General features: G+C 33.7%; 1 protein-coding gene across 1 annotated transcript in view; it reads right to left on the bottom strand.

The window, feature by feature from the left end:
* LOC120416300 (platelet-derived growth factor receptor alpha) overlaps positions 1-11,971 on the bottom strand; it is a 101,770-nt gene extending 89,799 nt beyond the window's left edge. The window contains exon 1 of the mRNA XM_052707322.1: positions 11,954-11,971. The gene's annotated coding sequence lies outside the window, so the exon portion shown is untranslated. The remainder of the gene's footprint in view (positions 1-11,953) is intronic.
* Between the last annotated feature and the right edge of the window lie 291 nt (positions 11,972-12,262).

Here is a 12,262-nt window from a genome sequence, read left to right as displayed (position 1 = left end):
GGTGAGGAATTCCCCCTTGGGTGGGAATTTGGCCACACTTGGGGGGGGGGGGGGATGAGGATTCCATTTTTTTTAATAATATATTCAAATTCTCAAATAAGGTTTTTTAATACATTTTTTCGAGTTTTTTTACATTTCTTTGAACATATCCACTTATTTTTAAAAGATTATATTTAAGAATTTTTGCATTCTCTCAACCATTAATTGAACTGTGTATTTTCACATTGATTGTATCATTGGCAGATCTTAAATAGTTTTGTTCTTGTTTTCAAAACTGATTGCCTTCACGCTTTCAAAAGTATTTTTTGTTTTACCAAGATCCATATTTTAGAAACATGGCCAACCTTGAGCTTCTCTGAAGAGTGTTTTTTTTTGTGGTCCGCGGACTCATTTTGAAAGTTAATGGCCCTTTGACCCGTTTGTAGAGTGATTTTATAATTCTTAAAAAATAAGGTTTAGTCTAAGCTTTTTGTGTGAACCTTTAATTTTTTGAAAATATAAAGGTAACGGTTTATCCATGCCTTGATCCCGATTGTACGACACAAATTTTTTGTTGAAAAATCCATCTTACTGAAAGTTTAAATGTGGTTGAAATTTGTAATTTCGTCAAACATTTTTGGAAATGAGTCATAAAACGTGTAAATTTGACTAGGAGCAATTCTCTACGAAACCTTTTTTTTATCCGGCTGAAACTTTTATGGTGCTTTTGGTATGCTCAAAGAAGCCATTATTTATCATTAGTTTGGCCATATAATTTTCCATACAAATTTTGGCAGCTGTCCATACAAAAATGATGCATGAAAATTCAAAAATCTGTATCTTTTGAAGGAATTTTTTGATCGATTTGGTGTTTGGAAAAATTGTAGGTATGGATAAAGACTACACTGAAAAAAAACGATACACGGTAAAAAAAATTGGTGATTTTTAATTTAACTTTCTGTCACTAAAACTTGATTTGAAAAAAACACTATTTTAAATTTTTTTATATGTTTTATTTTAAAAAAAATTAATGCAAGACTAACATTTCAAAAGGGCGTATAAAATTTCACGAATGTCTCATGTTTTAACATTGTAAATAGCACCATTAGTTGCTGAGATATCGACGTAAGAAAATGGAAGGTTGGCATTTTTCTGTTTTTAAACCTTTGCCTTTGCATGGCAATATCTCAGCAACTAAGGGTCGTATCAACAAAGTTCAGAGAATTTTCACAGCTTTTCAGAAATATTTTTTTTTTGCGCAATAGCAAAGCAATTTTTAAGTATTTTTTTGAAAAAAGGCGCAATTTTTCATTTTTTTAATTAGTGCACATGTTTGCCCACTTTTGAAAAAAATAATTTTTGAAAAGCTGTGAAAATTCTCTGAACTTTGTTGATACGACCCTTAGTTGCTGAGATATTGCCAAAATGAAAATAATGTTTTTTTGCTTATCAAATTTTAGTGACAAAAAGTTAAATTAAAAATCAGAAAATTTTTACCATGTATCATTTTTTTCAGTGTAGTCCTTATCCATACCTACAATTTTTCCCGAAGACACCAAATCGATCAAAAAATTCCTTCAAAAGATACATTTTTTTGAATTTTCATACATCGTTTTTGTATTAACAGCTGCCAAATTTGTATGGGAAATTATAGAAAATTCTCTATATTTTGCTTTTTTGAACTTTGTTGATACGACCCTTAGTTGCTGAGATATTGCCATTGCCAAATTTGTATGGAAAATTATATGGACAAACTGATGCAAAATGGCTTCTTTGGGCATACCGAAGGCACCAAAAAAGTTTCAGCCGGATTTAAAAACACAAAAAAAATCGAATGACCAAAATCTGAGAGAATTGCTCTAAAGTAGAAAGTTTATAGCTAAAGCAAAAATATAGGTACTGTCATCAGGGGTTACATTGGGTTCGGGGGTGAGATTGAGTCTTACAAAAATGTTGAAGTTTGTTCCTGGCAGATCAAAATGTATGCAAATTTGATTGAAATTGGACTAATAACTGTTGAAAATCATTTGCAACGATTTATCAATAAAATTGCACTTAATTTAAAAATAACATTTACATAAGGTTGTTTTTTATTGAAAAAATTAAATTCAATTATCTTTTTTTGGAAAATACAAAAGCATACATTTAAAAAACTTTTTGTCATTATATTATCTTCAAAGTCCGCGGATCGGCCACTATTGCCGCCAATCAAGCTTGTGTATTAGGAATTTAGAGATGTGTGACCACTTTGGAAACCCGCAAAACTCAATTTTGTTACATCCTATGGTTTCTAGTCAATACATCCAACCGTCGTTCCAGGTCTTGTTTTATTTAGCAAAAAACAAATAAACATAAAAAGACTGAACGTTTGGCTGGAAACTCAGCTAGCTGTGAAAAGTACAAAATTGCGTAGAAACTGATTAGTTGTTTGCATTACGCGCGTCAGGATCTAACGGGAAAGCGCTTGAAAAATGGTGCGAAAATCGTAATGAGTGAACGCTAATGAGCAAACGTGCATCAGCTTGAAAGTGACGATACTCTTGAAAGGTCGGCAATTGAGAATGTGATTCTGGTAGAATATATCTGTGTTACTTTTAACATCCTTTCTGCATCAATCATATCAGATGAGCGTCAACTGAACATGAGTTTTCATTGATACAACAATATAAATAACAAGCCTAACCCGACAAACTTCGTCTTGACTTTTTTTGTTTCCAAAGTTGTAACTTTTTGGCCTAAGAACCTTCCTTGGACTTATACGAACCCAACGCAACAAAGAGCACCTCGATCCGACGTTTCGTGTTGAATTGATTCACGTTCGAACAAAACCGTCGAAATTTTATATATATATAGAAGATAATAGAAGAAGATAATCGAAACCAAAAACTGTCGGAAAATCCAATTAGCTTCGGAAAACAGGTCAACTTATAGACATAACTGATGCCACGGCTTGCCTAAAGGTTAGTTTTATCGAACTTGAATGAACCTCGCTAAATTACCCAGGAGTTTGTTAGGGGGACTGTCCCGAGTCAGGGAAACAGTTTTTCAAAATCTTCTATCGGTGAAAATAGTTTTTTCCTCATTTTGAAGTTTTTTACCATATATAGGTATTAGCTAACTTCACAAAAAAGTATCAAATATCTCACTGATATTGAGATATTTGTTGGTCTTATTTCATCAAAACATTAGTTTTGAGTTCCCTGAACATGTCTTCAATATCCTATCATGGAAAAGTGTTTATCTCGGCCGTCAGGTTCGATAGAAGCTTCAAGCTGCTATCTTTTAATAATTTTTTTTTCTAATTCAGCTGGAAATATCAATTTTCCTCGTGTTTATCAAAAATGATTGTGCAGATTTGTAGCAAATTACATCTAGAATCAATTTGCCAAAAAGATATCATCAATACATCGAATCTGAACAGTTATTCCAACATTAGTGTACAAAAAAAGCCAAATTTTCAAAATTCCATGACATAAACAGCTACTGCGATCATTTCCCGTACGACAAATAAAAAATCCTGAGTTGGATTTTAAATATATTTTATCTGTACAAAATCGACTAAGTGACGTAAATGTATTATTGAATAAAAATGAAAATGCTGGTAAGTTTATGGCCTAAAAAGCTTTTTTGGAGCTTAAATCGAGCATCAAACTCTCCATATGGCGAAGATATGTGTTTGATTAACAGTATGGACCCGATGCCTGATTTTTCTGTTACATTCTTATTAGAATTCCTTATAAAATGTAACGGGAATCGCAGGCACCGGGTCCTGACTGTTTAAAAACACATATTTCCCCTACGAACAATTTAAAATGCAATTATTTTTTTTTTGCGTTGATAATCATATTTAACATGTTTGGGCCGTTTCAAAATATTTTGAAAATAGTTTCTTAAAATTCCGATGTACGAGTCCACTAAAAGCTTTCTTCGCTACAAAAAAAACATCAATATTTGCATCGATATTTTGACAACTAGTCCAAAAAAACGAGAACGAGCCGGGACTTCGAATTTGATGTTCAGTATATGATTCTGTATGAAACCAAAGAAAAATAGGAAAAAAATGAGTAAAACAAGACGTGGCTATATCTCTGGAACTAAATTTTGGAAAAGCTTCAAATTTTGGGCCCAAGCAGTTTATGGCGCATGTTTTCGAATGGCTTTTGTTTAAAACTGAATTCTTTTATTTTGATAGTGTTATCCGTAAAATAGTCCACAAAATACCTCTAAAAATGGCTTTGACCACATTTACTGGTCGAAAATTGTAAATCGAAAAATAGAATGTTCGTCTTCGACCCCATGGCTACAAATCTGAAATATAAAAATTGTGGGTTTTACGAGCAGTTTTGCAATTATTGAAGACACAAATTTTTAAGAGCGGATACAGACATCGCACAAGTATTTCAGAAATAGAGCTATAAAAAGTCAGGCTTTGAGTTAAGGGTTTTGGGCCAAAATTCAATCGAAAGATCTCATCAAAACCTTCAAATTAGTAATAGGATTTTTTTCTGGGATTCCCCGCCACGCATGCAAGATTTTTTTAAAGATTTCTGAAAAGCGTTTTTCCAAAAGCAAACCTTAAACCTTTCTTTTGTAAGAAAGGCAAAAAAATGTAAGAAATATATTAGAAATAAAAGAAATTTAGTAGTTTTATGAAATAAAATTAGTCCCTGTTAATGTTTTATAGAATGGAAAAATCCACAAAAATATAACGACGATAAAGATAAATTTGGTTGTTTTTTTTAAGAATGTGAGAACTCACAAAATTTTACGTAAATTAAGAATAGTTTCTTTTTAAAGAAGAGAAAAAATCTCAAAATATTTTGGAAGTCAGACTTTTTTAAGGAAATGTTTGAAAGAATGAAAAAACTAACAAAAATATTACAACAATCAAGAATAGTTTGCTTTTAAAGAAAGGAAAATCTTTCAAAATATTTTCAGAGGTAGGTATTTTCAACTGCTCATGTTCGAAAAAGTTAAATATCTCACAATGATATAACAAAAAAATATTTTTGTAACGAACGAAAAAAAATCTCTAAAAAGTTGATTACCATGATTAAAAACTCTTTAAAATCTCACTTTGGATAATCAAAACTTCGGATAATCGAATCAGGTTTTTTTTCGTTTTCTTATTTATTGATGGTCGGGCTTAAGTATGACCCATTAGGGTGTTATATCAAAATCGATTTTCCAACACATCATTGTTTCAGTTCCTTTTGTGGTCCTAAACAACTCCCCAAAGTTTGGGAATTATTGGTTCAGTCCTCACTTTGCGCAAAGCGATTCAATTTTCCATATAAGTTTGTAAGGGAAAAATATTTTTTTTGAATTGTAATATTTGAAAAATCCAAGTTTCACGCTGTACTAAAACCGGATTCACATTTGGATGCTCTGGAAGGTGCTCTACAACTTTCCCGAAGAGAGTATGGTGCTAACTTGCCCCTGAAAGATGATACAGCGTCCTCAAAACTCGTCTGAAACGTGATTTTCGAGCAAAAAATACGTTTTAGACGAGTTTTGAACACGCTGTATCTTTTTATAGGAGCAAGTTAGCACCATGCTCTCTTGGGGAAAGTTGTAGAGCATCTTTCAGAGTATTCGAATATGAATCCGGTTTAAGTACAGCGTGATGCGTAAAATTTATAAATATCAAAATCCAAAAAAAAATGTTTTCCCCATACAAATTCCCAAAGAAAATTGAATCGCTTTGCGCAAAGTCCTCAATCAATCGTTCCCAAACTTTGGGGAGTTGTTTAGGACCCCAAAAGGAACTTAAAAGTTGCTGTTCTCATTAGATTTGGACAATTTTATTTTTTTCCATACAACCATATTATACCCTAATGACCCATAAAATACTCTAAAATGATATAGAATTTTTAAATCCAAGATGGCTGCCAAAATGGCGGTGATAGCACATTGAAAAAAAATTAAATGCAGTCCAATATCCATATTTGACTAAAATGGGGTCGCAGAACTCGAATTTGGTGTTAAATGTAAGAAAATTTAAAATTATCCGATCGATTATCCGAAGTCCCATACAAACCCTTCCCTTAGACCTTTTGTCACACATCCGGTTTGAAGATATTAACATGTGTGTTACAAAAATGTTGGTGCAAAAAGCTTCGGTTGATATGCGCAGTTAACCCTCTACTGCCCAATTTTTACCGATTTTTTTTATTTTCCCGTGTTCAGGGGGTCATTTTGAGCAACTTTTGTTCTACACAAAACTTTACTTTTCCTGTTATAGACACATTTTCTGGGCTAGTATACTCGTGAGAAAATTTTAAAATTTGATTTAATGGCGAAATAGTTGTTGTGATTGGATTCTGTATTGTTTAAGGCTTGTAAAGCCAACTTTTACAAACAATCAAAGATTTACATCCTTGACTTTTGACGCAAGTGAATATTTACTGCAATAAACCGAAATATCGTGTTTTCAGGCACCTCAATCAACCAAAAAACACCTCAAAACCACCTCAGGAAACTCAGAATATCTCCGGTGGTCAGGAACCATATTGCCAAAACTAATCATATCCTGAAAAAAGGATAAATTTCACGACGAATGCAACTGGGTAGATCTAAATTGGTATTTTTTTCGCAAAGATACAGCATTGAGAATTTCCGTGACGTTACAACGCAAGCAGGACACCTTTTTTGTAAAAGTCTGCGTTGTAACGCCACGAAATGTACAGCGGATGCATAAAAAAAATAGCTTAACTTTTTTTCAAAAACCAATGATGGCATTCGATTCAGCAGTCAATTTAACGTTTTAAAAAAAACATAAAAAGTGTAATTTATGTTGATAAACAAAGCAGGACCACAGCCTTTTCTAAAAAATATTGAAGGACGCTACATAATCGCTCGTAGAACAGCAACCTAAACGTTAAATCCTTAGCCCAAAGTTGATTCTTATTCTTATTTAACGTTCTTTCAGAATCTGTAAAAATATTGAGGTGTTTTTTTTTAATTTCCGAGTTACAGAAAAAAAACTGAAAAAAAGAAACATCAAACCGTTGTAACGCCACGGCAGAATGAGTTTATATATGTTTCTTGTTTCATTTTTTTGAATTTAAATTTGCATTTATCTTGTTTGGTTTATATTTGTTTCTGATAGTATTTGGCATACTGTACCACCTCTAATCATTATCTTTTGCCTATCTAATTTTTTCATGTTTTTACAGTCACTTTTTCAATTTTTTGCTTGTTTTTCACATCTTCCCCTATAGAACGATACCATCATTTTGTGATAATCTTTGTTTGTTTTTCAATTTGAAATTAAAATGTTTATTTGATCATTTTAAAGAAAAAAATTATTCGCAGATAAAATTTAGACAGGTTTGAAATGTTAAAAAAATACTTATAGAAACAGAATAGAATTGACAATGGTGTTTAACTAGAACTTTAAACGTGAAACGTTATTATGTATGATAATCTGGAGTTATTCTCCAGTTTTCTTGTTAGTAAGTGTTGTGCCAACAATAACTTGAATAATTCTAACATTGAGCTCGTATTTTCGTTGAAGATTTGACCTCGCTAACGTGTTCCTGATAAAAAAAAATCATTTTCTAAGTTTTATTTTTTAAACCATTAAGGCCGTTGCAAATATTTTTCAAAGTTTATGTAATTGGTCTGAAAAATCAGGGGGCAAAAAAAAATTCTCCAAAAAACTCCAAAATTGCCATGGAAATAGAAGTCTATTCAACTGAAAACAATGTAATATGCATTTTCTGCATTGATAATCATATTTAGCATGTTTGGGCTTGTTCAAAAATGTTTTGAATTTTTATGAAATTCCAATGTACAGCACCGCAAAAATTTAATTTTTCGCAAAAAATAAAATTTTCGTCAATACATAGATATTTTGGAAACTAATGATGGCAAAACAACTGGACAGGTGTATAATGCATTTTAAAACACTTTTTTCATTAAAATGTTGAAACCATGGCTCGTTATTTCATTTTTTATACTTTTTTTATTCCCCCCCCCTCCCTCGACTTTGGTCAGAGTCGAGGGACATAAACTTCAAAAAATATGTGCAACGGCCTAAGGAACAACAGGTTAGGTTAAAATACTCGAAATAAAAAAAAAACCGTGAATAAGATGCACATTTGGCTTATTCCAAAAAATTATATCACCCACAGTCCAGAAAGTAAAGTGTATTTATTCAAAAATTCCGTTCAAATCAACTAAGATAAACAAACCGACTAAGACAGTGCGGTCATTGGGGTTGCCTGTTTTTCTGTGTAACCGTGTCCTAGTCGGTGCGTACGATAGCAAGAAAAACACATAATTACTCCGAATACGGATTAGTTGTTTGTATTTCACGCCACCATATTGCGGAAAAGCGTATGAAAAATGGCACGCGAAATTTCGTTCCAACGAGCGAGCGAGCATTGCTGATTCCACAAGAAGCATATCGTACCGTTTTCCGGCCTGGAAGTAGGAGAACAGCATATAATTCCAATTTAGACCCTAATCTTGGTTTGTTAGTTGTACAGCTTCCCTAATCTTGGTTTGTTAGTTGTACAGCTTCTTGAATGCTTTTTCACCATAAATCGAGTAATTATAAATAAATAGCTTCATATGAAATGGGTATGCAAGTTTCTCTCAAAAGTATGACCAAATGAGTTGTTTGAATACGCGAAAAGATTCGTCAAATATTAAGAGGCAGTATTTGTAAATATTGCTCGGTTTGTTCTAGAGGTCGTATCGAGGTGCTCCGATTTGGATGAAACTTTCAGCGTTTGTTTGTCTATACATGAGATGAACTCATGCCAAATATGAGCCCTCTACGACAAAGGGAAGTGGGGTAAAACGGGCTTTGAAGTTTGAGGTCGAAAAAACATAAAAAATCTTAAAATTGCTCGCATTTCCGTAAAACTTCATCAATTCCAACTCTCTTAGATGCATTTGAAAGGTCTTTTGAAGCCCTTTAAAATGTGCCATAGACATCCAGGATTGGTTTGACTTTTTCTCTTAGCTTTTTCAAATTACTGTCAAAAATGGATTTTTTTAAAACCTTAATATCTTTTTGCAACAGCCTCCAACACCCATACTCCCATAGGTCAAAAGATAGGTAATTACATGGACTATAAGCCTACGGTGTTAACTTTTTGGCCAATCGCAGTTTTTCTCATAGTTTTTCGATTTTTCTAGAACAAACATTTTACAACGTTAGTTTTTGCCCTGTAGGTCGCCATAGCGGCACTTTTTGGTCTCAATTTTGTCATATTCGGAATCCTCGGACAATTTCACGTAAGTTAGAAGTATTGAAGTTGTAATTTTGATTTAAAAAATAATTAAATAAAACATTTTTCAAAAAAGAAATCGACCTTATTAACCCTATGATCAATACGTCAAATGCTGTATCAACTAGGCGAAATCCTGTTTTACCCCAAATTCAACAAATTGTTAAAAAATATTTTAATTCATTCTAGATGGAAATTTTTCCAATCAAATTTAAAACTCCAATACCTCTAACTTACGTGAAATTGTCCGAGGATTCCGAATATGACAAAATTGAGACCAAAAAGTGCTGCTATGGCGGCCTACAGGGCAAAAACTAACGTTGTAAAATGTTTGTTCTTGAAAAATCGAAAAACTATGAGAAAAACTGCGATTGGCCAAAAAGTTAACACCGTAGGCTTATAGTCCATGTAATTACCTATCTTTTGACCTATGGGAGTATGGGTGTTGGAGGCTGTTGCAAAAAGATATTAAGGTTTTAAAAAAATCCATTTTTGACAGTAATTTGAAAAAGCTAAGAGAAAAAGTCAAACCAATCCTGGATGTCTATGGCACATTTTAAAGGGCTTCAAAAGACCTTTCAAATGCATCTAAGAGAGTTGGAATTGATGAAGTTTTACGGAAATGCGAGCAATTTTAAGATTTTTTATGTTTTTTCGACCTCAAACTTCAAAGCCCGTTTTACCCCACTTCCCTTTGTCGTAGAGGGCTCATATTTGGCATGAGTTCATCTCATGTATAGACAAACAAACGCTGAAAGTTTCATCCAAATCGGAGCACCTCGATACGACCTGTTACACATTGGTGAAAAACTCGCTCTTAAGATTGTTACAGAATTCACAACACCGCCGCTGAAAACTTCAACTAGGGGAAATCTACCCATTTTAATCCTAATAAGCGGTCGTGTTTGAATGATGCTGGATAATCTAGAGTCTCCCTTGAATTTTACTAAAACCAAGTACACCAACGAGTAGAGCAAGTTTTTGTGAACATTTCTGTTTATTTTCACTTTCACTAAAAGTTATTCTATTTCTTTACCAAGCATTTAACAAAAAAAAATTCCCAAGGGTATTCTAATCGAGGCGAATGCATTGGGCCACGCCCATTTTTCTAATATCGGCTTAGTTCTTTTTTCTTCCAACACTCTGTCGAGTGTTGCCATTTGCGCTGACAGTTCAAACGAACACTCACGAAAAGTGGCATTTATAGGGAAAGTTTCCTGGCATCGCTGGCTGTGCTGCTGGTGGTGTTGACGGTCAGCCTTTGTTCTTTTTTGCCTTCGTCTCTCGCTCGGTTTTCTTCAGCCTTCGATTTGAATGCAAAGTGAAAATTGAAACGTCAAACGACTTGGCGCGTTTGTTTTTTTGATGGCGCTTGCTAATTTATTACATATTTCGGGATTATTCTTCAAGTGAGTGACTAAGTAACGGTCAAAAGAACATGTTGCCGGTAGTTGGAAGCAATTTCATATCTTAAGCGCCGTGAAAAAGTAAGCGAAAGTGAAAAGTTAATTTTGGCGATATTCATTAAGCGTTTGAGGGATTCTCGTGTGTGTCACTGTGTGTGCCAACAAAATGATGAGAAGTGGTCTCGCAAAATACAAATTATGATCAAAAGTGCATTAAATGTGATCTTTTTGGCCAGTTAGTGGCATACATTTGCGTGCTTACTCGAGGCGGTGCTGTTGCTGGTAAGTTTATAGCCCAAATAGTATTTTTGGAGCTTTAATCGAGCATCAAACTCTCCATATGACGAAGATAGGTGTTTGATTGGAAAGGGTAGATTTCCCCTATTTATTCCACTGTCTTCTGGCAACCATCAGCTTGCTTGGTTGCATGAGCGTCGCGACGCCTACTCTGAATCTTTTCTACCGTGGTAGCAAGTGCTGTCAGAAGAGAGTGAATAAAAAGTTGAAGTTTCGTGAAAAAGCTGTTCCCCTATTTTTGTCACGCTGTAGTGGTTTAAGTGCCTGAAAACTAGACATTTAAAAAAATGTATTTTCGGGTTATATTCCACTTTAAATTCAAACGCAAAGCGGCAGCGGCTGTGCCAATATTTAGCCAAATCGATTAAGGTTTAAGGGTCGCTTTTTATCGTTGAAGTCGATTTCTTTTCATCGCATTGCTAATAACTCATCAGGGTCAACTCGGATTTTCTGGCAACCTTCGACAAAGTTGTAGGAAAGAATCTCACACTTGGACAATGTTAGGTGAGACCAACGCCACCTGCTGCCAAAATCATGAAGCTATATTTTTCCCCATACATTTTCGCAATTTTCCCTCAAAATTGTTATTGCCTAAAGCATCGAGCCAGGAGTTATCTCTTGATATTTTCCAACATTTTCTTTGTTTCTTGTCACCCTACTCTTGCCCCTTATGGTCGTCTTACACATTTCGAACAGTACAATGAATTCAAATTTCATTCTCATTGTGGTGTTGATATTTGATGACGTTTATAAAGCCCTTGTGTTATAATTGCTCGAAATACATGTAAAACCCAAAAACCTAGGCAAAGTATGCTCATTCTGCTCCCTAGCCCATTCAAATGGAAGTTTACTTATAAATATGTGAGATTCAAATTCAATACAGGTCGCAGTGAGCACTCAAAAGTTAAATTTGAATGTATCTCTTCCTGGAGATGAACTTAAAAATATGTCGTTGTTTATGATTGGCCTCAAAGAGAAAATTAGCTTAAAGAAGATAAAAGAAAAAACATTTGAAAAAACACTTACGGAGAATATTCCAAGAACTTTATGTAACATTTACTATAAATCTTCAACTATTTGAAGACCTTTTCTTTAATGTATTTAATGTAAATTAATAATTGGCAACAGCACCATCTATATCACAGCACTTGTCATAAGCACCATCAATATTTCCACAAACCATCCAAGAGGACAAACAGTTTACGGAAACAACTCTCATACTTTTTTTAAACGGGAAAACGTGTTGATTTTTCACAACTTTTTTTTTTCAAATGTTGTTAAACCTTTGCCAACCTGAACACTTTTTGTTTGGGGTACCAAAATGAACCACAAAAC

This window comes from Culex pipiens, chromosome 2, assembly GCF_016801865.2.
Source record: "Culex pipiens pallens isolate TS chromosome 2, TS_CPP_V2, whole genome shotgun sequence".
NCBI classification, from domain to species: Eukaryota; Metazoa; Arthropoda; class Insecta; order Diptera; family Culicidae; genus Culex; species Culex pipiens.
The sequence above is the reverse complement of the archived record's forward strand: the minus strand, read 5'-3'. Positions and strand labels throughout refer to the sequence as shown.